This window comes from Microtus pennsylvanicus, chromosome 21, assembly GCF_037038515.1.
Source record: "Microtus pennsylvanicus isolate mMicPen1 chromosome 21, mMicPen1.hap1, whole genome shotgun sequence".
In the NCBI taxonomy this organism is placed as follows: Eukaryota; Metazoa; Chordata; class Mammalia; order Rodentia; family Cricetidae; genus Microtus; species Microtus pennsylvanicus.
The window spans coordinates 20,983,043-21,008,200 of record NC_134599.1 but is presented as its reverse complement, the minus strand read 5'-3'; the positions used below and the strand labels follow the sequence as shown (position 1 = coordinate 21,008,200).

General features: G+C 43.6%; 1 protein-coding gene across 1 annotated transcript in view; it reads left to right on the top strand.

The window, feature by feature from the left end:
- Positions 1–25,158, top strand: part of Alk (ALK receptor tyrosine kinase) — a 726,297-nt gene that overhangs the window by 2,195 nt on the left and 698,944 nt on the right. The gene's annotated exons all lie outside the window — the stretch shown is intronic.

The following is a 25,158-nucleotide window of genomic DNA, read 5'->3' as shown; positions in this document are numbered from 1 at the left end:
GAACCTAGGAACAAGGGGCAGGAGAGTTCTGGAGAAAGGGATGAAAACCGATAAAGTTGCCTTGATTTGGGGGAGAAGCAATAACTGTCATCACTGCTGTCCTCGCCCACTCCCTCCGTCTTCCCTGGGAGTCTCAGCCTGCATGGATGTAGCAGCTGTTCCTGATGCTAGTCTCTGGCGGGCCAGTTTCCCTGCAGATCAGACTGCTGGAGGCTCCTGGAATGAGGTTTCTGTTTCATTTACTCCCCCATTTCTTCCCACATTTATCAAGTTAAGGCTGTGTGTGCAAGCACTTACTTCTAACTCTTCCACTAGTATTTTTTGAATGGCAAACCAGCGGTTTTGAATGAATGTTTCTCTCTTGAGGCCATGGGGGAAGGACTTGTGAATGAATCGAATATACAATGTAAATGAATGAGAAAATCACAGAAAGAGAAAAATCATGGGTTTTTAAAAAGAAGCCCACACTGATTCTATTGAGCAAAACTAGCTTCCTTTCTACCGTTCTCATTCTCAGAAATAAATGAAGTTCTTATGCTCCATTAGTTACTAATGTTTAGTATTAATTGGATGGAAAGCATTGAACGGGGTTCATTGTAGAGGTACAACTTCTCCCATGCTAATACACACGCACACCACGCCCACTTGCACTCAGTACTCTCCTGCAGCAGAGCTTCCGAGAAGCTGAGGGTCCCCTGTCACTGCACAGAAACTGTACTGGTATGTGGTCCTCAAGGAAAACAGAGGGCGGATCTGCATTTCAGCATTGGCATTAGTGGCTTTGGCACCCCTTAAAACAACCCCTTATGATCAGTGCTGGGATTTGTATTGTGCCTGGTGAAAGGCAGGGTCTGATGAGCTTGGCAGTGCCTTCAGTGAAATGAGAGGAGAGAATGAAACTGTTGTCCCACTAAGGACACCTTTGTGAAGAACAGCTGGGCTTTAATGGCTTTGTGGCTTCTGTGGTTTATGTATGCAGCATTCTCTTTTAGTGTCCAACGCTTCTGTAACGGATGTAAAAATGAATCTCTGGGAAGACAATTTTCTTCCCCTTTCCTGTCTGAGCATTGCTGGGGCTTCCCATCACCTCTTGTGACATGACCATACGCCCCAGCAGTCTCTATCAACTGTTGTCACACGTTGATGGCAGGCAAAAGGGGGTCATTTTCCAGCCCCGAACCTGCCAACTTCAGACAGGCTGGAAAGAAACTATCAGTGGATGTCTTGAGTCACATAATGCATTCGAAGAACATCCTACTGTAGTCGTATGTGAAATCAAACCATGCTGGGGGGGGGGGAGCTTCATGTAGAAGGAGTGTCTCTCAAGAGCTGCTCTGCTACTGGCTGCAGGGAAGCAGTGAGCATCCCAAGCCCTCCCTCTGGAGTGCAGTCCATTTGGCAGCGGGGCCAATACTGATGCATCATTTGACACATATAGAAGTGCTGGCTTCAGAAAGAGCCAGGATTCTGCCATTAAAAGACTAGAACTTTTGGCCAAGCATTTTTCGGCAGGATTGAGATCAAATGGTTATTGATGGGATCAAATAAGACACTAAGTGTAACTGGATGAGCTCCCTGTGACCTCCAGAGAGACAGACAGCTTATTCAAAAGCACTTCAGGCCTTGTGCTCACACTTGAACAGGATGGCCTCTCTTGTCTCTGAGGACGTATACTATCCGCAGTTAGGCAGCTAGCCATGCAGGGCTAGCCTCTTGCCTCACCTCGCAGCCTCCCCACGCCCCCAGACACAGACTCCACTGCATACGTTCCCGTGGGGTGGGCACATCCTCTTGCAAACACTGCATTCTGTGTTGGGGGGAGCACTCACCACTGTGGCTCCATTCATTATTCTGTGTGGAAATTCAGGTTTACATTCTGCTACTGGGGTTGATCTTTCTACTTCTCTTGTTGGGTGGAATAGATGAGTTTATTATTTTTATATGGGCTCTTATTTATAGAATGGGGCATTTACTCTTTTGTGACATAGGATCTTCTATTAAATGCAAGGAATATGGATAACTCAGTTTCTTTTTTCCTGACCGAGGAGCCTGTGGTCCTGCCTAGAGGGGAGCAATGGTGCTGACGGGTCTATGTGGGGGGGGGGATGTTGTTCTGCCACCCCTTGTTGTCAGCGTTCTGCAGGAACCCGCTTGTCATAGACTGAAGATAGTTTCCTAAACTTAAACAGAACCATGTCTAGAGAGGTGAGAGAATGGAAAAGAACCCAGTAAGGACATAGCTAAACCATTCATTGTATTGCTTGTGGTTTTGGGCTGCCTGAGAGGACAAAAGGATGTTTGAGAGTCTTTGTAATGAATGACATGGTTGTGGTTTTTCTTTGTGGATTACTGTGAATTCATAAACGGGATCAATGCCTGAAGCAGTTCCTGGGAGAACCCATTCAGAGAGGCAGTTGCTGGGATTCCCTGAACGGTGATGTACTATCCAGAACAGTCCAAAACTCCCAAAGAGGTCTGCTTGGATGCTAGTACATTACCCACACAGCTCTGGCTTCCATCCTGGCTTGCAGGTGCTTTGAGATCAGCTTCTGTGATCTCACAAACAGAGCTGTAGAGAGTGTTGTGGGATAGAAGGGTCTGTTTACTAGACATTTCCCATACCCACTTCAGGAAAGGAGAGACACAGCCTGGGACATTACATGTACCACAGAGGAATGTGGGCAGTTTAGAGTAGATGCTTGCAGTGCAGTACACATGACCCTTGATCTGTCATATTGTCTATCTATTCTCATTTCACTTCTGAAAGGGGCAGAGAGAGTAAAGGACGATCGAGAGGAAATTGGAGCTCCCAGGAGGGATATCAGTTATTTGAGGTGAATTGGGAGAATTGGAACCAGTCCAAAGAAGAGCAGAGCACTGATTTAAGAGCCAAAGGGAGTGATTTATGATGAAAGATGAAAAGAATTAAATATATACGGCTGGGTTAAATGACGATGAAGGGAAAGCCATGGTAACAATCTACAAATCTCTGAAGAGAACAGCTGTCAGTGAGGATCGGGAGTTATTTAGTGTAGCCTTTAGAAGTAATAGGATGGGCCTTCCGGAAGACAACTCTAGGTTACACATCTAGAAATCTTATTTTCTGAACTAGAGAGTCCTCTGACTGTGGAATGGGATCCCAAGGGAGCAAGTCAGGTGAGATGTGGGCCAGACAAGCCACCACGTTTGTAATTAATAAGTTCTGATGTTGCGAAGCCACAGTGGACAGGAGGGCCGGGTCAGTCGCAGGAATCATGATCTTTTCAGATCTCATTCCTGGAGCTTTTTGAGTACTGGTGTTTCTGGGTGGGCGGGAAGTGGGGGAGGATTACTAGAGTATCTTTAAAATTAGGAAACTTTTACAGGATTGTGAGTAAATAAGATTGAAATTTCTAGGTTTGTTTGTTTTTTCCCTCAGTCCCCACATTAAAGCTTTTTTCTGGGGGATAGTCTGGTGCACTGGGGCAAGGCCCATTCACCAGAGGATTAGGTGTCCAAGGCATAGCCATAGGTGTCAGCATGGGGGAAGTCATTGGAAAAGGTAGAAGGTGACCAGGGTTTTAAAAAGATGGGATCAGTTCTAGGTTGAGTAAGCTTCTACCGGCTACTTCAAAATTTTTTTAAAATGTTTCCAGTGGATTAAAAACTATTTAAGTTTTTGTGTGTGGATGTTTTACCTGCCCGTGTTGTCTGTTTACCATGTGCACACAGAGGCAAGGAAAGGAAGTCAAGTTGCCCGGGGCTGGAGTTACAGACTGTTGTGAAATTGGTGCTGGGAATTGAACCCTGGTCCTCTGGAAGAGCTGCTGGTCTTGCAACCACTGAGCCATGTCTTCAAAATCAAGTGAATTTTTGAACAGTCTTCAAATTACAATGAGAGAGGGGTGGAGAGAGGGAAAGACAGTACTTAGGAGAGGTTCATATGCAGGAATCAGAGGGAATGCTGTCTTTGATAGTGGACATGTTTAGGCAGATGCTGGTCAGTTGAAGGGCGAGAGCGACTGGCCTGCACGTATAGGGAGAGAGTAAGAAATGCATTGACGGAAATCCCCAGTGCTCTCCCACCTTTAAAGGTTGCTGACTGGTGACCTCATTTTATGGGAATTTGCCCAGCCTGGTAAAGGACGGTTCTCCTTCCATTATAACTGCTGTTAATATTCTCGTCTAGTTGTCTGAGACTTTACGACTCATAAATCACTTTCACAGTTATTATTATTTTTATTAATTGCACAGTAGGCAGGAAAAGTCACTGCTCTATTTTGTGAACGGACTGACTGGAATCTAGACACTTGATGACACACTTTCAAGGTCATTTAAGTACAAAGCCGTAGGCCTGGAGACTTGAGTCTACATGGTCTACATGGTGAGAGGGTATGGGATGTTAGATAATGTACTAGGTGCTGACTAGAGCCACACTTTCCCTTGCCTTTGAATCAAGACATCATCTCAAGGTATATGTTATAAACTAGGAAGACACGTAGAACAGTGCACTGTGCTTGTCCAAAGCCAGGCAGTAAATATTTGGTGGTCAACAGCCATTACTTGGGGACGTACCTGAGCATCTGAAATTCGCTTTCCTCATTCTAAAAAAAGTGTGGCAGTGGCGATGGTTTCTATGTGATTCTAGAGGTAGGAGGTGACAATTCAGGGTATTACCATAGAGATTAAATTGGATGATGCATGTGAGGCCTCAGCCTCATGGCAGATGAGTTATAGAGTATTCCATCAACATGAGTCACAGTTTTCCTCACAGTGGCATCCCTCCAGCATCTGGTGGTCTACTCTGAGAATCTGCATGCATTGGTGCTTGTCTGAATGGTGCCACTTGGAACCATGTAACCCCCATTTGTGGCCACGTGTGATGATCCTGATGACACTGTAGGTTCTCCTGTGATGAACTTCTGACTTCCCAGAGAGGCAAGGGACCAGAAAAGAGTGACCATCATGGTAGCTTCTGTTGTCCCACCCAAACTCTGCCCCTTTAGAAAAGAAGGAAGATCAGGTTGTGGGGGTGCCCCTCATTTTCAGCAATGTGTGTTCTGTAAGAGGTCTTTGGACCTTGGATTCAGTTCAAGCACATTCACAGCCTGATTATTTGTTCTACAGAAACATCTTGGTCTTAACTTTAAGGAAGCAAGAGAGCAGTCCTAGAAATGAGCAAGACCGCGATTTCACAGAACAGCAGTTTCCTAGTGCAGGTATCCCTTAACTGAGAGTCCCCTGTCCAGTTGGTGCCCTGTCATGTCCAGAGGGGCGAAGGACCCCTGGTCTCAGGTGTATCTCTTATTCTGGTTAGCTGGAGCTGTGCTCTTCTCGTCCATTGTCTGCCTCAGCTTTCGTACCGATGAGTGGGGAGGATGGGAAGAGATGTAAAGAACCAATTGGTTACTAGACTTGAACACATCAAGAACAGCTAAACCTTTGGGGTCCCATGGGCGCTTATAACCCAGGGTCTCAGGCAGGCTTCCTCAGGAAAACAGCACAGCCTTTAAAAGTCTATTCAGTAGCTAGGTGACATCTGGTAGGTGAGAGCTTTCATGGACCACGACTGAGTCATCACCTTCGGAAGATGCCCATGCCTGTGATCTTTACTTCCTGGCTGTGGCTAGAATATAACCAGCTTCCCAAAGCTTCTGTTGCCATGACTTTTCTGAGGACCACACCCTCAGACCGTGGCTACAAGCTGCACTGAACCCCTCCCTTCCCTAAGTTGTTTTTGTTATGATGAGGAAGGTCACTGACACAGATGAGGAACTGAAGTAGAATGCTGGCCTGGTGCTGAGACAATGAGGGGTATGCAGAATCCCTCAGGAACTTTTGTGGTGAGCTGAATTTCTCAAAATCATTTTTCCCCCTTTAGAAATTTTTTGATGACTTTCCAGCTGGCTGTTCTGAGCCTGGTTCCTCACCCAGGGAAATTCTGTCGGATTCACTGGGTGATATCATGTACATATTTTAGAAAGCCTGAGATTGCAGGATGGGATGGGAGAGCTCCCTTAGGACAGATCCACCCAAACACTTGGCTAATTAAGTCTTTGCCTTCGCTCCCTGCCTTCCTGGCTAAGCAACAGCAGGGTCTATGGAGGTCGGTGGCTAGAACCCCTTAGAACAAAGGAAAGGCTAAAGGGGACAAGTGAAAATAGGGTGAGAGCAGAGGACACAGAAGGTACGGGCAAGCTTAGGGGATTCAGGCAGTTAGCCAGAGGAAACTAGAAGGTGATTTAAGACACCCACTCTTCTTTTCCTTTTATTATTATTATTTTTTTAAAAACTGAGTTTTTCTTGGAACATGGGTTCATGAAGGTAGGCATAGACAAGGCTCTTTTGTAAACTTTTCCACATTACCAGCCTACATAATTAAAGTTACTGTTCTGTGATAGAGAGAACTCTCCAATAGAAGCCAGAGGACCTAGAGCCTGTTATGGCATTCATGAGTAATCAAATTTGAAGTCCTGTACAATTTATTTAAGACGACTGGTCCTTTGGGTCTTTAGGGAAGATATCATGAGGTCTCCACTACCTCATGGGGTCATTATAAACATCAAATGTGATGAGTTGTATGAAACACTCCGGATTGGATCAAGAGACAATGAGAAAATGGGACTATCAGATTTTTTTTTTTTTTTAGGATTTATTTATTATGTATACAGTACTCTGCCTGCATGTATGGCTGTGTGCCAGAAGAGGGCACCAGATCTCATTACAGATTGTTGTTAGCCACCATGTGGTTACTGGGAATTAAACTTAGCAACTCTGGAAGAGCAGCCAGTGCTCTTAACCTCTGAGCCATCTCTCCAGCCCCAGATGTTTTTAAATGCTAAGTTCCTACTTTTCCAACTGTTGTTTCAACCAAGCCCCGACATTAGGAGCAGCAGTACAGGGTCTCAGATTTTTTTTTAATTTATTTATTATGTATACAATATTTTGTCTGCATGTATTCCTGGAGGCCAGAAGAGGGCACCAGACATCATTACAGATGGTTGTGAGCCACCATGCAGTTGCTGGGAATTGAACTCAGGACCTTTGGAAGAGCAGGCGATGCTCTTAACCACTGAGCCATCCCTCCAGTCCCAGGGTCTCAGATTTTGAGTCAGGTTTGAGTGCGGTCATCAGCATGCCATCCTCACATCCTTGCAGAGGTTCTGTCCCCTGCCCAGGGTTTCTCAGAACAGTGGCCCTGCACTGAAGTCCTTCCAAGTTCCAGACTTTATTGTGTGATAAGAGATGTAAGAGTCTTCCTTTAAATAATAGAGATTTTTTTTTAAAGCACAGGGATGTGAAAAATATGTCTTGAGAGTATAAGCCTTGTGTAGTGATTGATAATTGACATATTAATGAATCACTGCTCCTGATAAGGATAGAAAATCCCTGGCATGAAGAAAAGTTCTCTTGGATCCTGTTTCAACCATACCCACTCTCCACCCAAAGTAATGATTTTTTTCCTGCTCCATGTCTTCAAATGGCTGTGACGATTCTTGAACTTTACACAGATGGGCTCATGCCACATATGATGGTTAGTGTTTAGTGACCACTTCCAGACTCTAGAATCACCTAGGGAGATGGTCCTATTGGCATCCATGTGGGAGATTTTCTAGATTATATTAATTGAAGTGGGAGTCCCATCTTAACTGTTGGTGGAACCAATGCCTGGGCAGGGGATCTTGGACTGCACAAAACAGAGACAGTGACTTTGTCCATCTCTGCCTCTGCATTGTGGATGTGATGTGAACAGCTGCTTCAAACGCCTACTACCCTGACTTCCTCATGATGCATGTACCACCAGAATGGGCAAAAACAAACCATTCCTCAGCTACATTGCTGTTGTCAGGGCATTTTATCATAAGAGGCAAAGAATCCGAGATGCCATTTGTCCTTTCTGTATCTGCCTTCTTTTACTGAGTACGATTTTTCTAAGATTCACCCATATTGTTAAAAATGTTCTCCTCTGCTTTTCTTGGTTTGTGTTTTGAGATAGAATCTCACTGTATGTCAAGCTGGCCATAACTCACTATGTAGTCCAGGCTGACTTTTAACTTGTGATTTTCCTGCTTCAGCCTCCTGAGTACTGCTGTCATGGAGATATGTTTCAACATCTGCTCACAATGTTCTTCCTTCTTTCCTTCCTTCCTTCTTGATGGCTGTGTTATATTCCTATGAATGAACATATTATTTACTTTTTCCCTTCCATGGTGCTGTCTCTGCAGGAGTCTCAGGTATCAAATAATCTCTTACAAATAAAATGTAGAATATACCACAGGTCTGGGGTGGGAGATCTGCTTTACCACTTATTGGGCCAATGCTATTTATTTTCCTCTCTGTATACTTTAGTCTTTTCTCTGTAAAGTGATAAAAATAACAGCTAATCCAGGATTATTGTGAGAACTTTATAATGCACAGTCTGTAGAAAGGGTCCCCATGAACAGTTGTATCTCACAAATGTTAGTCCTTTCTCCGGCTCTTGATTGTGTTTTTTCCCTTCATGGCCATGCACGTTTCAAAGATGCTTCCTGAAGTAGGGAAGCGACATCTTTAATGGGGAGGCTATTAGCTCATGGAGGTGACACAACAGCCGAAGATTATGCAAGTTCTGTAACCATTTCAATAAATAATTCCACTTATAAATAAAACAGCTTTCAATAAGATTCTTATGCCTTGTTTTATAAATAGTGCTGGCATAACTAGATATCAACATGTAGAAGAATGAAAATAGATCCATATCTATTACCATGCACAACCTCAAGTCCAAATGGATTAAAGACCTCAACATAAAGCCAGCCACACTGAACCTCATAGAAGAGAAAGTGGGAGGTACACTTGAACCCATTGGCACAGGAGACCACTTGCTAAATATAACCCCAGTAGCACAGACACTGAGAGAAACAATTAATAAATGAGACCTCTTGAAACTGAAAAGCTTCTTTAAAGCAAAGGACATGGTCAACAAGACAAAACGGCAGCCTACAATATAGGGAAAGATCCTCACCAACTCCACATTGGATTGGGGGCTGATCTCCAAAATATACAAAGAACTCAAGAAATTGGTAATCAAAAGAACAAATAATCCAATAAAAAATGGGGTACAGATCTAAACAGATTACTCTCAAAAGATGAATTTAAAATGGCTGAAAGACACTTAAGGACATGTTCAACATCCTTAGCCATCAGAGAAATTCAAGTCAAAACAACTTTTAGATTCCATCTTACACCGTAAGAATGGCCAAGATCAAAAGCACTAATGACAACTTACGCTGGAGAGGATGTAAGGTAAAGGGAACACTTCTGCATTGCTGGTGAAAGTGCAAACTGGTTCAGCCCCTTTGGAAATAAGTATGGTTATTTCTCAGAAAATTAAGAAACAATCTACCTTATGACAGAGCAATACCACTTTTGGGTATATAAAAGGATGCTCAATCATACCACAAGGACATGTGCTCAACTATGTTCATAGCAACATTGTTTGTCATAGCCAGAACCTGGAAACAACCTAAATGCCTCTCAACAAAGAATGGATAAAGAAGATGTGGTACATTTATATAATGGAGTACTACAGAGCAGAAAAGAAAATTAATGACATCTTGAAATTTGCAGGCAAATAGATGGAGCTAAAAAACATCATAATGAGTGAGGTAACCCAGACCCCAAAAGACAAATATAATAAATACTCACTCATAAGTGACTTTTAGAACAAAACAAAGAAAAACCAGCCTACAGTCCACAATCCCAGAGAACCTAGACAGCAAAGAGGACCCTAAGAGAGACTTACATGGATCTAATCTACATGGGAAGTAGAAAAAGACAAGATCTGATTAAATTGGAGGGGTGGGGATCATGGGAGAGGGTAGAAGGGAAATGGGGAGAAAGGAGGGGAGTGGAGAAAAATGTATAGCGCAAAAGATTTTTATGCTTAATTAGAACATTAACAATAAAACAAACCATTTAGTCAGTATGTGATTCTGCAAATGCTTTGGTTTTTTTTAGTTGATGAGACAGAAAACGTTGGGTACAAATAGGATTATATTTACAAGAGAAGACAAAGACCAAAATTGCTAAGAATGAGAGAAACATGAGTGAAAAAATTGAGAGAGGGGGGTGCAAGAGGCCAATCAGGAAAACGGGGGTCAGGAATCACTTTCTGGACACAGGGCTGCCCGAACACAGGAAAAGACCGAAACGATGATTGACGTGGAGTGGTGAGCAGAGCGGGGAGAAGGAACTTAGAGTTGTTTCTGTCCTGGAAGGATTCTGACCAGGTGTCAAGATCTGCACTCCAAATAGAGGGTGTAGAACGTACAATGATGATCATCTCTAGCTTTCCTGAGGTGTAAGTCACAGATACAAATGAGCCCCTTTAACCGTGCAGTTGAATTTGTTTGAGAAACACACACGCGCAATTACCATCCTAATTAGCATCTATAACATTTTAATCCTTAAAGGTCTTGGTAGACCAGTTTTCAAAATAAAAAAAAATTAATTATTTGAGAGTTTTATGGCATGTTAATTGATCCTATTCACCCTCAACTCCTTCCCTTAATTCCTTCCAGACCTACCTCACCCCCACCTCTGCATTTACAAATGCCCTTGCATTCTTTCTGCTCCAAGAAACTTCTGAATTGATTTCTGTCCTCAGTAGTTTAGTGTATCCTAGAGGTTCCCGTGGATGGGGCATACAGCCCTATATCTGTGGAGTTCATCATCTTTCACTTCAAAGATTTAGCTTATTATATGCCTTTTTATGTGTTAGTGGTTTGTTTCTTTTCATTACTGAATAGTATTCCATGGTAAGAGCATACAGTGGTGGGTTTATCCCAGGCATCACTTGACAGACATCTCCTGTCTGGAGCTCTCATGAATACAACTGTCATGAATATTTTATGTACAAGTGATTTTGTGGCTCTTTGCCATCACTTCTTTCCCATCCATTGCAGAGTTGTTGGAGCACATGGTAAATTTATGTTCATATGTTCAACTTTATAAAAACACATCTGCCAACTTCTTTTCAAAGTGGTTATATCGCCATAGCGTCTCACCAGTATTGAATGTATTCCTGAGATTCAGAATGTTGTGTCGTTTGTTCTGAGGCAGGTGTGGAACCTCAGCCCTTCTCTAAGAGCCTTTACTTTGAGTTTGTCTGTAGATTTGCCACTCAGAGGGATTGGAAGCAGAGGCCAGTTCATTCAGAATGACCACGTTTACCATCATTCTCAAGATTTCTCCTTAAGGCCAGACCCTTGCTTGTGTTGCACTATAGTAAAGGTTGCCTTCGGCCTTTAAAGAGAGGCAACAGTGATTTTCTCTGTTCTGCTTGGCGTCGAGGGGGCCCATGGCTTGTTTCTATTGGAGTCTTAGCTTTTGACAGCTCTGTGAGGCTGATCCTGCTAAAGACTCATTATCATGAAATTAGAAGAAAAAGAGGAGAGAGAGACAGAGAGAGAGACAGAGAGAGAGAGAAGAGGAGAGGAGAGGAGAGGAGAGAGGAGAAGAGAGAGAGAGAGGAGAGGAGAAGAGAGAGAGAGGAAGAGAGAGAGAGAGGAGAGGAGAGGAGAGGAGAGGAGAGGAGAGGAGAGGAGAGAGAGAGAGAGAGAGAGAGAGAGAGAGAGAGAGAGAGAGAGAAGAGGAGAGGAGAAGAGAGAGAGAGAAAGAGAGAGAGAGAGAGAGGAGAGAAGAGAAGAAGGAGGGAGAAAGAGAAGAGGGGAGGAGGGAGAGAAAGAGAAGAGAGAGGAAGGAGGAAAGGAGAGAGAAGGGAGGAAGAAGAAAAGACATGGAGGTTTCTCTTTACACTTTTGGATGACAAGGCCCATTTCTCTGATCTCCTGGACAGGGAGAGAGGGTCTCTGAGTGTTTTAGTCCCCTGCTGCCACACCCCAGCTCTTCAGGGACTTGCCTTTGGATCACAGAGACAAGAGAAGAGAGATGAAAAGAACACTTACCTCCAAGTATGTTGCCTGTCCAGAGCTTAACTTTCTTCTTCAGGATTCCTTGTTTTACTTACTTTTCAGAGCCCCGAACAGTTGCTTTTCATATGCTGTCCTGCAGCGTTAGGTTGTAAAAACCAAGATAAATACAGTTTAGTGGGTTTGTGCCACCTTGGCTGTGTATTGTTTTACTGAGAACGTCTATCTGTGATGTTTTTTTAATATTTAATGTGTGTTAGTCCTTGTTTAAATCTTCGTGCTTTTGTTTTCTGAAAGCGTCTTTGCTGTCCTTTCATTTCGGATGACCGTCTTCACTGAGTATGTTCGGGCTCTGCACACGTCGATGTTGCTCTTCTATTGTTATTCTTTGTACATAGCTTCTGAGGAAAAGTCAGACTCATGTTTCCTGTGATGTCTCCTCCACCCTTCAGTTCCCTTAGGATTTGTTTTTCATGACAGTATGTCAGCCATTTGCTTAATAAGGTGGCTTGGTGATTTTACTGTTTGAGATTTATTGAGAGACTGGATTTGGAGGTTTATTTTTTTCATTATACTGGGAAATGTTTTTGTAAGTACTGTGGAACATTCCAGCACTGCAATGTATTCTCAATCCCCTATTTATTATTGAGTTTTAGTTTGAGATAGGGTCTATAAGTTATTAAGTTACCTTGAACTTTCTCTGTGTTCCAAGCCGTCTTTGGATTTGTGATCTGCCTGCCTTGGCCTCCTGAGTAGCTGGGATTATAAACGTGAAACCCAGTTCCAAGTTCACATTTGAAACTTTTTCTAATATTTTTCCTGCTTCTACCTTTTAGAAATCCAATGATAATCCTATGCACAATATATGTTGCTACATTATATAAAGAATCTAAGGGTTTTTTTGGTGTTTTTTTTGTTTGTTTGTTTGTTTTGGTTTGGTTTTTCAAGACAGGGTTTCTCTGTGTAACAGTCCTGGCTGTCCTGGAACTTGCTTTGTAGACCAGGCTAGCCTCAAATTCACTGAGATCCGCCTGCCTCAGCCTTCCAAGTGCTGGGGTTAAAGGCGTGTGTCACCACCGCATGCTTTATTTATTTTCCCAGTCTTATTCTTCCTGTGTCTGGTTAGCTTTTTTGCATGTCTTAGGATTTATCCTCTGATGTTTGGGAATATTTGATCAGCTGATGAAGTCAATCCACTCAGTGCTTGAGACACTTACTTATTCCCAGCTCTAGATCTTACTTTAATTTTCATCCCCTTTATGCTCATGTTTTGCTATATCCTTGAACATATTTATTATAGATATTTTGGAGTTCTTTGTCTTAATTATATCAACTCTACATCTCTATGTCCTTTCATATTGGTTCTCTTTCCTTTGATTGTACGCCACATTTCCTGTCTTTAGATCAGATAATTTTGTACTGGGTCTTGTTCATTGTGAATATTACATTGTTGAGTGTGGAGATTTTTCTGTTTTCATTTAAAGACCATTGAAGTGTTTTTGACAGTTTATTTTTTTTTGCCCGTCAATCTGATTCTAGCAAAGATGATCATCAAGCTTGACTTAAGCCTTTGTTTTATGGTTAATTTAAACCTAAAATTGATGCTTTGGAAGTCTTTAACAAATGCTCCAGGTGTGGTGAGGTCTGTGTGTTGGATATTAGGAACTCGGGCCTTTCCCAAGTGTTTTAATTAGGGTTGCTGTGCTGTGAAGAGACACCATGATCTGGCAACTCTTATGAAGGTAAAGATTTAATTGGGTCTGGCTTACAGGTTCAGCATGGCAGATAGCGTGGTAGCAAGCAGGCAGACATGGTGCTGGAGAAGGAACTAAGAGTCCTACATCTGGATGAGCAGGCAACAGGGAGAGAGAGCCACTGTGCCTGGCTTGAACTTCTGAAACCACAAAACCCATTCCTAAGGTCACACTTCCCCCAACAAGGCCACCCCTCCTAATCCTTTCAAATAGGGCCACTCCCTATGAGCTTATGTGAGCTATTTTGATTTAAACTACCACAGCAACTTTGTGTGAGCCGTGGTAGAAAGTGTCCTGCCTACAGTTGCCTGGAAGTAGGTTTACACCCTCCGCCCTTCCCTCCCTCCCTTCTTCCCTCTCTCTCTCTTTTCCTTCCTTCCTTCCACCCTCCTTCCTCTCTCCTCCCCCACCCCATTCTCAATCAGTTGTTCTTTGATCACACTGTGGTAGCTCACCCATAAACACATGCCTTCCTCTTCAGCCAAAGACTCATGGGAACTCTTCTTATACAGTTTTATGGAAGAATCTCTTTCTCTCTCCTTTATCCTTCTCCAGATTTTATGAATGTCTATAGCTTTTGGAATATTTCCTGAGAAAATACTTATTCATTAGTTATTCTGTTTAACTGAGCAATTACCAAGTTGCATGAAGAAAAATCTCTTCCTCCCTGGGGGATTTCACAAATGAACTGAGGAGAAAAGCAGAAAAAGCATGCTCCTAAATGCCCCTAACTAAAGCATCTGTCTCTGGAAGGCCAAAGGAATGGTGAAGCTGCCTAGCGTGCTTCAGTGGAGACCTGAAGGTTGGTTATTACTGGAGTGAAGGTCAGGGCTGTTCTGTACCTTCAGATACCAAAAAGCCCACTCTGCTAAAGGCAGATACACTCTACTTCCTCAGTGTGTGCTGAGAGGAGCTCTGTTCCTCTGAGACAGGAAATTATAGCCCTGTAATTTAATAAACAGTAAGCTGGTTGCCTTGGGGCAGGGAATCAGGTCAAAGGGTATCTGTCGAAAATGATGGATTTCTTTGGGGACTGAGACCGAAGTTGAATTTAAAAAATACCCCTAGGAGTAGGTGATCTGAGAACAGTCTTGGAAGGAATTTTACTTAAGAAAAGCTAAGCACTGAGCCTTTCAATGTGGGGGCAATAGCAGAATATGATGTCTAGAAGGGAAATGGTTGGTTGGACAGAGAAGAGAGGGGAAAGGAGAAAGAGACATCCAGACAGCAGAGTCGGACAAACTGTGTGTGTGTGTGTGTCTAAGAAAATAGAACTATTCAGGGGCTGATAAGTCTAAGGAATGTTGGGGGGTTCTGAGAAACTACTGTACCATTTTTATGAATTATATGTGGGGATGGCTTGTTTAGTCTATAATTTAGATTTGTTGTGGAAGAAATAAAAAAGTATTTAGGTCTGGAGCTGGGAAAGTTCCTATCGATTGCAAGCTGAAGATCCCTCAGGAAACATATTTTCAGAGTGAGTCTCCTAATCACAGGGAGGGCTGGTGCTAGATTGGAACCCTGAGAAGCTGTTGTACTCTCAGAAGTGAAAAAAAAAAATCACAGATGGGTCCGGATATACTAACTACAGGAGAAACAGGAGGAAGGAATTCAAGCCTAAGATTTTCATATGGTTTCCCTGAAGTCTGTGACATTGGTGATGAAGACAATTGGAAAGAGGATGTGTCTCCGGGTTACAGTGCTTGGCATGATTACAATTTAGTGGGGCATCTGTCAAAGACGAGGTTTTCTGGTATGCACATGACTGTATGGGCCCGAAGTTGAGACAGGGGAGAATTCAAGGTTTATATAGCTATGGGAGCTATTTACCTGAACTTGGTCGTTGAATTACTGAAAGCAGATGGGTTTTCCAGAAGGAGGAAAAGGAGGAGGAGGAGGAAAAGGGGAGGCAACAATTTGGGTTTTAGCAAAGTTCATAATTACAAAGTGGAGCAGAATTAGTGCTGCCTCCTGCGAGCATGTTCTTAAGAAGGGAAGAGAAGCTTTCTTGGTCGGGTACAATGGAAAGGCCATTTTCTTGTATTGGTAGGGCTGTCTCTGCACACTAGGGTAGAGAGACATTTAGTCTCTGACATCTAGTCCTGAAGGCCGAGAAGAGAAAGATGCTGCAACAAATCATTCATGGAGCCTAACTGTGAAAGGAAGGAAGAGGAAAGGGAAGAGACAGGTTGAAGTCTGTTGGAGTAAAGCAAAGATGTATTGCAGGCAGACCAAACTCATGCTGAAATCAGGGGAACAACAACCAAAAGGAAGGACTTTGGGTGTGAAAAAGTAAAAGTAAATGATGTAGCACAATCATTTAGCACAGCTATTGTAGAATTGTGTTTGTTTTTGTTCAGTTAATATATAAAGTAATAGGCTTCATCATGGCACTCCATAATGCTACACATATGTGTCATTATACTTTGTTCTTCTTTTCTGTTCTTTTTTTTGGGTGTGTGTGTGTGCATTGTTTTGCCAGGTAGCTCAAGTTAGCTTCAAGCTTAAGTTCGCTCTGCCTCATCCTCCTGAGTACCGGCTTTTCAGATAATGTGGCACCATGCTTGGCTCATTGAAAAATCTCACCTAGTTCTTGGGTACCATTCCATCTAGATCCCTGTCTGTTTCTGGAGTCTTCCATCAAGATGAAATTCGTGCATCCCATTTATGAAGTCTCCGGGGATGCAGGGCTCTCTGTTCCGTGAGGTCCTGTGACTGCTGCACGGAGCAGCTGGGATGAAGTTTAGGGGCAGAAACCTACTCCTTTGTCGTTTTCCTATTAAGCACAGCAGCCGACAGATCTCTTAGTTTAATCCTACTGTCCCATAGTAAGGTTGGCTTTAGTTTCTTGTCACTTCTGTTTACTTACTTAAAGAAACTAAGGCTCACAGAAGTTGACCAGCGTGCCCCAGGTTACAATGAGTGTAGAATGGAGTGTTTGACCTCAGCCTGTTTAAAACGTGTAATAAATACACATATTGTGTACAATATAATACCTACATATAAAAACTCAACATCAATGCTCTCACTTGTGGCTATAGGTCTACCCATAAGTACTGTCTTCTCTCCAATATAGGGCCCTTAGAATGTCTCAAGTTAGTTAGTCTACATAATCCTGTTTTGACCTTGAGGGTAGGGATGTGTCTAACCATGGGCAGGAAAACTGCAGAGAAAAACACAACAGCCTTCTCTGAGACGAGAAGCTGAGTGTGCAAAGAGCCATGTAGAAAGGAAGGGTGGGGGCTAGATGATTTGAGTCTGTTCCATGAGGTATGGCCGTAGGTCATGCTAAGTAGATCATGAAGCCATGCATATTCTTCCTTTCCATGGCTTCTGCCTTCCCTTCATGCTCCAACCTCTGGTGCCCACACATCTGCTAGACAAACGCAGCCATTGGGAACAGCTCAAGTTTACTAAATATGCCTGTGTCATGGTGGGCAGAAGAGGTGAGAAATGTGTTGAAGAAAGATTTCCCTCCCCATTCTCTCCTTCCTCTTTCCCTGTCCTCTTCCTCCTCCCCTACCCCTCTCATAGTATTATCCCCAATGCTATAATTTGGAAAAGTATGGAAAGAAAAAAATGCCATGAAGCAGAAATGCAGATTTGCTACATTTGACCTTTCTTTTCCTCAGAACAATAAATGTCAAATAGCTAAAAATGACAGCTTGCGTGCTCGGACATTATTTATGTTCTTAAATATTTAGGCAAGAAACATAATTTTGACTTAAGCTTCATTTGCATGAGGATTCCGACCTCTGAGAATCATGAGCCTTTTTAAGTATCCATCATAAGCACTGATGTTTACATTGCAGAGAAACAGAAAATGGGAAATAGAAAACATGAAAAATCAGGACAGAATAGGAGTGGTAAATGATTCCTGGTAGGTAATGAGAACATTTGATAACATCAAGCAAGCATTTTGCAGCCCAAAATTGTGTTTGCATTTTTCATATCTGAGTAATGTGGTATGGTGGCATCCAGAGACAGGCTCACAATCAATATGTCTTCTCTTATGATTAAATACAAAGAATTTTAAGGTGTGCGTTTACCGTGTTTACTTATATTATCTATCCTCATTTCACTAAAGATGTCTTTTTGTTAAAAGAGGGGGAGAATTATTTTTGCTCCGGCTGCCTAAATCCTGAAAGAAGTCTAATCCTCGAGCCCCGAGTGTAACGCTCTATTCAGCCTCATACTTAATTATCATCAAAAGCAGCAGCATCCTCTTCAGTCTGTGAGGGGAAGTTTTGTGGGTTTTGAGAATTGTGAGCATGAGATAACCCACATACTTCTGAAAGGAGACAGTATTGCTTTGTGTTTTAAAAGAACCTAGAGTTCTGGGCTGGGTACCTCGCTACAGTCTACTGTGGGGAAGCTCTTACTCTAGAAAGACAAGAGCCTAGAAAAGAATGAGGTAAACTTAATAGTTTTGTTCCACACTTGGTGCGTGGTCAAAACACTGAACATGCCCCTCTGGGCTTTGTAGCCCTTAGTTGTTAATAGACACATTTCCTTGCTTTGTAGATTCCTTTCCATAGAATCTACTAGGATCTCACCATCTTTACAATTAGAGTTTATCTCATAGAAAAGAAATAAGAGACCCCTCCAGGACATATTTTTTTTCCATCAATAGCTTTTTGTTTTGCCAAAGAGCTAAAAGTTGTTTAAAAATCAGCTCTGTTCCACTGTCCGTCACCTCAGGATTCCGGAGGGAAGTAACAGGTCCAGCTTTATTCACGTCCAACGAGCTGAAATTGTGAAGACAGTTTTCACCTCTGAAGGTAGTCGACCTTCGTAAAAGAAAAATGCTGCTTATTTAAATAATTAATTGTGAAGTCTGTAATTTGATTGACAGCAGTAGAAGGAAAGGGGCGTTTTGTGCTGGGAATGACGGGATCTGGTTTCCCTCTGAAGATGTGTGCGCTGTCCTGTTTTGTGCTGGGGATGACGGGATCTGGTTTCCCTCTGAAGATGTGTGCGCTGTCCTGTTTTGTGCTGGGAATGTCGGGATCTGGTTTTCCCTCTGAAGATGTGTGCGCTGTCCTGTTTGCACCTCAGCAAATCACCTAAATGTCCCGGGTCTCGGTTTGTGTCTTATCAAGTAACTGAGTTCTAATCTCTTCTCATTTCATATCAGTATTGTGCATCAGTATTCTGTGATTCTAACCTATTTCCTGGACAGAAGCAATTGCATCCCCTGGAAGATATTGTCCCTCAAATCAGGTGTAGAATCAATTAGAATTTCACAGATCAGTGGCGAGAGATGAGATCCTCCTCTGATTGTCATGTAATTGGTAAATAATAAGTAACGATAAGCACTCCTTACTTCTAATACACGTCACAGACTACAGCAAGAGGAAAAGTATTTAAAACCGTACCCACCCCAGAGGAGGTGTTTTTCTGGTTATATAGTAAAGTAGTTCAAGCTTCTGTGTTCTGATTTTCTATTCTAATATTTACAGCTTGTCAGATAGTAGGTATGTGAACAGTGGTGATTGATCGATGAGTTATTGGTTAGTCAATAAGTAGCTATATACTTATGTATATACACACAATTGTAAGTCTTCTTTATGGGGCTGAAGTTTCTTTCTACCTGTGTCAGGACTGAGGGTTGGAAGTGTCTGTTTCATCCATCTCTGTGATGGATTCTAGAGGCACTCGCGATTTGTTGACTCAATGAGAGAAAGGATAACAAATGAAAGAGGGGTGCAAACATGGTGTGTGCATGAGGCTGCTTGAACAACCCATGCCCCGGCGAACCCAGCATGTGTCTGACAAACTCCCTCACTAACATCTTAATGGCTCATTGACTCCTTCCTTAGCTCTGCTTCTCCATTCGGCAAATAGCCATCAAGACTTTCGGATGTTCAGAACTTTGTCATCTTTCATAAAAATTGTATTTATTTTTATTTTATGTATGTGTTTTGCCTGCCTAGAGGTCTGTGCCTCACATGTGTGCAGTGCCCATGGAGGCCCAAAGAGGGAGTGGGAAACTTGGGAATTGGAGTCACAGAGAGTCGTAAGCCACCATGTGCGTGCTGGGAACAGAACAGGAGTCCTCTGCAAGGGAACTTCACTCCGCAAGTGCTCCTAACTGCTGAGATAGCCCTCCAGCCTGATGTTGAGAACTTTGTAAAGTTCTGTGTTAGCCAGTTTCATTATAACAAGAACAGACACCAGAGAAGATCAACCTAAAGGAGGGAAGGTTTAAGTTCATGTTTTCAGCCCTTGGCTCTGTTTATTCTGAGTGGATGATGAGACAGGTCGATATGGTGATGGAAGTGGCTCACATTGTGATTGGTGGGAAGCAGAGAGAGACAGAAAGAGACAGCAGAGAGAGACAGAGATGGAGAGAAATATATAGAGACAAAAGAGGGAGATGGAGAGAGAGAGAGAGATACACATATGCAGAGATAAAAAGAAAGAGAAAGACAGAAAGGGGGAGGCCAGAGCAAGAAGAGGAGGAAGAGGAGTAAACTCAACTGGAGCAGAAGACAGACCAGAAGCTAATGTGAGGGTTAATCTTGAGTGGGCAGGCCTATGAGTGAGGGCATTTCCAGGTAAGATTAGCTCAGGGCGTTGGGTAACCTCGTTCCCAGGAAACAGTTGTGCATGCCTGCCTGCTTTTGCTTCTTGTTCATACATGTGTCTGTCCCATTGTCACTGCCATTCAGTGCTCATCATAAGAACTCAACTCCAGCTTTCCAGCAAGGACTTAAGAGAGTGGCATCTCTCTAGGAATTGCCCAGGCTTTCAGGGCATCCAGATCTGAAGGCCGAACAGCTAGAAGAGTGCTCAGTCTGTCTGCATGCGGATAGGCACTATGGGATTACCCAGCCCCTATTATGCCAGCCACGCTCATAAACTCCCCTTTGCAATATATATTCATTCTCCTGCTTATGCTTTCTCAAGAACCCTGACCAATACAACCAGTGTTGTGTCACGCCACCTTCAACAGTATGGGTTCAGAGACTTATTTCCTACAGGCAGACCCCATCCCCTAAAGTGTTCGCCTCTCCCACAAACAGCACCAGAAGCTGGAGGACAAGTATTCAATACACAAGCCCGTGAGAGAGATTTTACACTCAGATCATAAGAAGTCTGAAAGAGTAATAAACAACAGACTGTGCTCCCTGACTTTAAAGAGCTCAGGGTCTAATAAAAACCACGGGAGTTGGAGTCAGAAGTTGGAGGCTCAATACTTGACACTACTATTGGTTTTGCAATCTTCATTTCAGTCCTCCGGCTCCTCAGGAAGTGTAGGGATGTGGAAAGGTCTATTGGGAAGATCAGATAAGACTACGCTGAGAAATCAAAAGGTCACGAGCATTGCATAACTGTTTAATTAAAACTCATTCAACCTAGTGTAGACTTGGGGCTAAGTGTCTTGGGGCAAAGACTAGTATTCTGGGGCAGAAGAGATTCCTGGAGGGAGCTGAGTCTGGTTCCGGGAAGATGGGTAGGATTTGAATGGTTGGGGTGCAAGAATAGGGTTCCTTCTTGGGGAGTATGGAGTGTAGAACAATGTGTATAGATAGGGAGCAGGCAGAGGGCGTCAGTTCGGGATGAGTGAATCACAATCTTGTTAGAGTAACCGCAATGAGCTCCTGAACCCTCTGAGAGGGTGGAAATACTTCAGATGGATAGGGTGAGGTCAGGACCTTGGCTAGCAAGCAGGGGGCATTTAATCTCCTCAGAACAGGAAATAGGCAGCCTTTAGTGACCCAATGTGAGCAGCTTGTTAGGAAGATGGGACTGTAATGGTGTGTGGCTTGGATTAGCATGGACCTACTAGGGTTGGGATGCTGTGTTTGAAGTGGGAAGGCTTTTAAGGGAGTAGATTCGAATGGGCTGGGAGAGAAAGGGGGGCTTCTAGGAACCCTTCATAGACCATGGTATCAGAGGCAGAAGAGGAAGAATCCAAGCGTTTCTAGAATTTTCTGCCATCGAGATTAGAATGACAATGGGAAGGAGAGTCTCAGGAGGAGAAAGGATTCGGGAGATGAGTTGAGCTGCCTTCCCAGCAGAGCAGTGAGATGGAAGCCCAGCTCCGGGCACCAGGTCTTGCTTAGAGACTGACTCTGGGAAGTGGAAGAAGTTGGTGAGGCCTGGGGACTTGGGAGCCAACACAAACTTCTCATAAATCACTCTCTTTACTTAGAACTTGATTTCATGCTTGTTAGAAGATGAGAGAAAATGAAAAGCTTGCTGAATTATGGATTACACAACTGTTTTAAAAGTAATCCTCTCTTCCCCTCCTCCACGTCTCCCTGGCGAGTGCTCCGTTCTTCCTTCTGATCTACTTCTTCCCCTCTTTGTAAATGGAGGGACACAATAACCTCTCTTTCTGTCAGATCAGAAGATTGGCAGCAAAGGGATTAGCAATGTTCACCAGAAGACGTGACAATCCCCACTGCATCCTCACCAGTGCAGTGTAGATCAGAGGGCTGGGGCTTCCTCTGGAGAAAAGCAACCATTTATATTTATAGGAGGAAATGTTTAAAGAGCTAAATCCTCAGTTCCCTGGATAGCCCTGTTGTTTGATTTGCAGCTTTTCTTAAGCAAAGAACAGATTCCCAACAAGAGACGAGTGCTTGGAAGATAATGTGATTAGATGAAGTAGGGCTTCCAAACCTGGTAGATAGGGGGCTGGAGGCCAGGTCTCCTTCCCCTTCCATGGTTCCAACCTTAGCCTGTGTCTTGATGAAAGTTCTCAAAAATGGTGAATGAAGTGCTCAGAAGTTGAGTTTTCTTTGCTCCCCCCATCTTTTCCCTCCCCTTCCAAAAGGAGGATTTTATTTGTGCCTGTATTTACCTAGATTTCCTTAAACATTCATCAGTACTGGGAGCATCGGAGCATCGGACTTGACTTTAGATAAGACGATGTTGGGAGAAGAGGAAGGGCACAAGACACTGATATTACCTCACAACTGTCTCACCAGGCCCTTGAACAGGCATTCTTGTTTGACTTTCATAGCTGCAGTAGGTAGGCATTTTCATCTCTCACATTCGTATCTCACACATACGAGGCTCTGAGGGGTGGAGAGGCTTGCCGAGGTTGTAAGACCAGCAATTGGCTAAACCAGGATGTGGTCCCAGGTTTCTGGTCCGAGGATGCTTTTCTTGTTCCAAACTTGTGTCACCTTCTTGTTCCCATTAGAAGGGATTTTTTTCTTTTCTAAAAAGACACCCCAATCACCACCACCACCAAGGTGGGGTTGGGTGAGGATCTAGTCATTTTCTATCTGTCTCCTTTCCCTCTGTCTCCCGTTCCCTTTGCCCCTCTGCCCTTTGCGGTGATCTCTCTTGCTTCTCCACACAAAATGATCTGTCTTCTCTAACGTCTCTCTGTCCTAAGTTGGGCAGAGGAGCATGAAGCAGTGAGCATTAAGTCTTTTCTCCATGTTCTGTGACCTTCCCACTGACCTTCTGTGAGTCCCTGTTGAGGGCAGGAGGGCATACACTCCATTTTCACTGCGCTCACTTCCGGTTTTCATTTTGGTTGTAGAAAGACAGTGGATGAAATTACTACTGCGTGCAAGTCTTCACAGTTGGTGTTAGCGTCAGGCATCCATACTGGCCTGCCCTCGGGGAGGGGGGTGGTGGTGGTTGTGACAGGATACATCCCCAGCTGTAGACACTAGGAGTGCCTCCTGTGGACATTTTACTATGTTCTATGCCCACCTCCCATCTCTCTCTTTCCTCTCTCTGTCTCTCTCTCTTTCTCTGCCTCTCGCTTCTCTTCTGCTGCCCTTGTCCCCAGAGGCAGGTCTCCTCCCTCCCCTTCTCTCTTTTTACGTACCCTTTCCCTGAATAGAATCCCCTCCACGTGAACTCTGTTGCATGGAACTTTTCTCTCACGTGTTGCTTTTTCTAAATTACAGTAGGTGCTAGGAAAAAAATTATTTTTGGTGGCTACCTTGAAAGCTCCTTTAAGTGAAAATAAAAGCATTTCAGTTTTGCCTATTTAGACGCCATGGGCAAGAAGAAAGAAATCAGTAAGAGAAAGAACAGGGAGCGACCTTGCTCAGAGGTTAGCAGGTTCTTGGTATAAAAGGCAGGTAAGTGTGTCTTGCCATGTGGACCTTGGTCCATTATGTGTTTATTGCCTCTCCTGTAGCTTTTATATGTCCAGGACTCCCTGCTATGTGGCCATTTTCACTGACTTCCCTCAGGTGGCTCCTCATGAAGACTTTGCTCTCTTGACATTCGTCCCTTTATCTCCTCTAGATATGAATGGAAAGCTGAGTCGGCTTCCCACAGGGAAGATGTGTCTATACTTTTCAAGGCTTGCTACTCTGGACAAGTCAGGGAATTTGCATGGCTGTGGGTCCTTCAACATCCTTCTGTTGGTTCAGCCTTCCAGAGGGATGTCGCTAATAGTGGTGATTTAGGCTAAAGAGAAAGCCAGCTGTGAAGATGAACTGAATTGATACACACGGAGCAGCTACTAGCACTTGGCACATGGCTAAGCGCATCATTGATGTTATTGGATTTACGGTCACTGTACCCAGCTCACTGCCTATCACAGAGCATTGGGCTGCACGAAAAAGACTCAGTTGAAAGTAGGGATTCCTTAAGCAGTGTGCTGTTTCACCTCTGAGGTTGGAGGTCATGTGATCTTGTTCAGTAGCACATGACAAGTCTAAATATCCAGAGCCATGTGTTTTCCCACTCCCTCGGGGGTGCTGGCTCCCCCAAGGCTACAGATAACCAGCTGCAGAAATTTTAGTCATCTTTACCTTCGCCATTAACAGAGTCTAAAAAGGAGCAATTGTTTTTTCCGTGCCTCCTTTTTAAGAAAAAGGAAAACACCCCTCTCCCAGTGTATTTTCACTCATGGCCCCTTTGTTCAGTCTGCCTCACAGAAGGGTGACAAAATCAGTTCCTAGGAGAAATAATAGAATTTGCTCAGATTCAAATGTGAGCATGCACCAGAATTGCCAAGAGGACTTGTTAAAACAAGACATGGCTGGGCTCCATCCCAGGGATCCTGATTCAGTAGGCCTGGGGTAGGGGCTAGGGATTTGCAATTCTAACAGATTCCCTTCTGGTTTCAGGACCACACTTGAAAATATATTGGCTTAAAGCTGTCAGTCCTAGGGCAGCTCAGGGATGCTCCAAGGCAGAACAGAGCAGAAAGTGTACTGGCCAAAAGGGGGGATGAAGACGAAAGGTTCTATGCAGGGACTCTGGTCCCCCCTGGCTCGTACTTTCTTGCAGCTCCCTCTTCATTGAATATGGTGCTTGTAAGAGTCTGGATTACAAATTTTGTCAGAACTGGAAATAGAAGGAATTTCTTTATCCTTCTGGTACGCACATTATAGACATCAAACATTTTGAGTAACTGACCATGAGGGGGTGGAGGTGGCTTCTTCCTGCCTTTATATCTCATTCTTCTCTCTTCTTCACCAGAAATATCAGTGCCATCTGTAATACCTCGTCTTTGTGTGTGTGTGTGTAGAGGTCAGAGGGCAACTTTGTGGAGTTGGTGTTTTCCTTTCTTCCTGGGT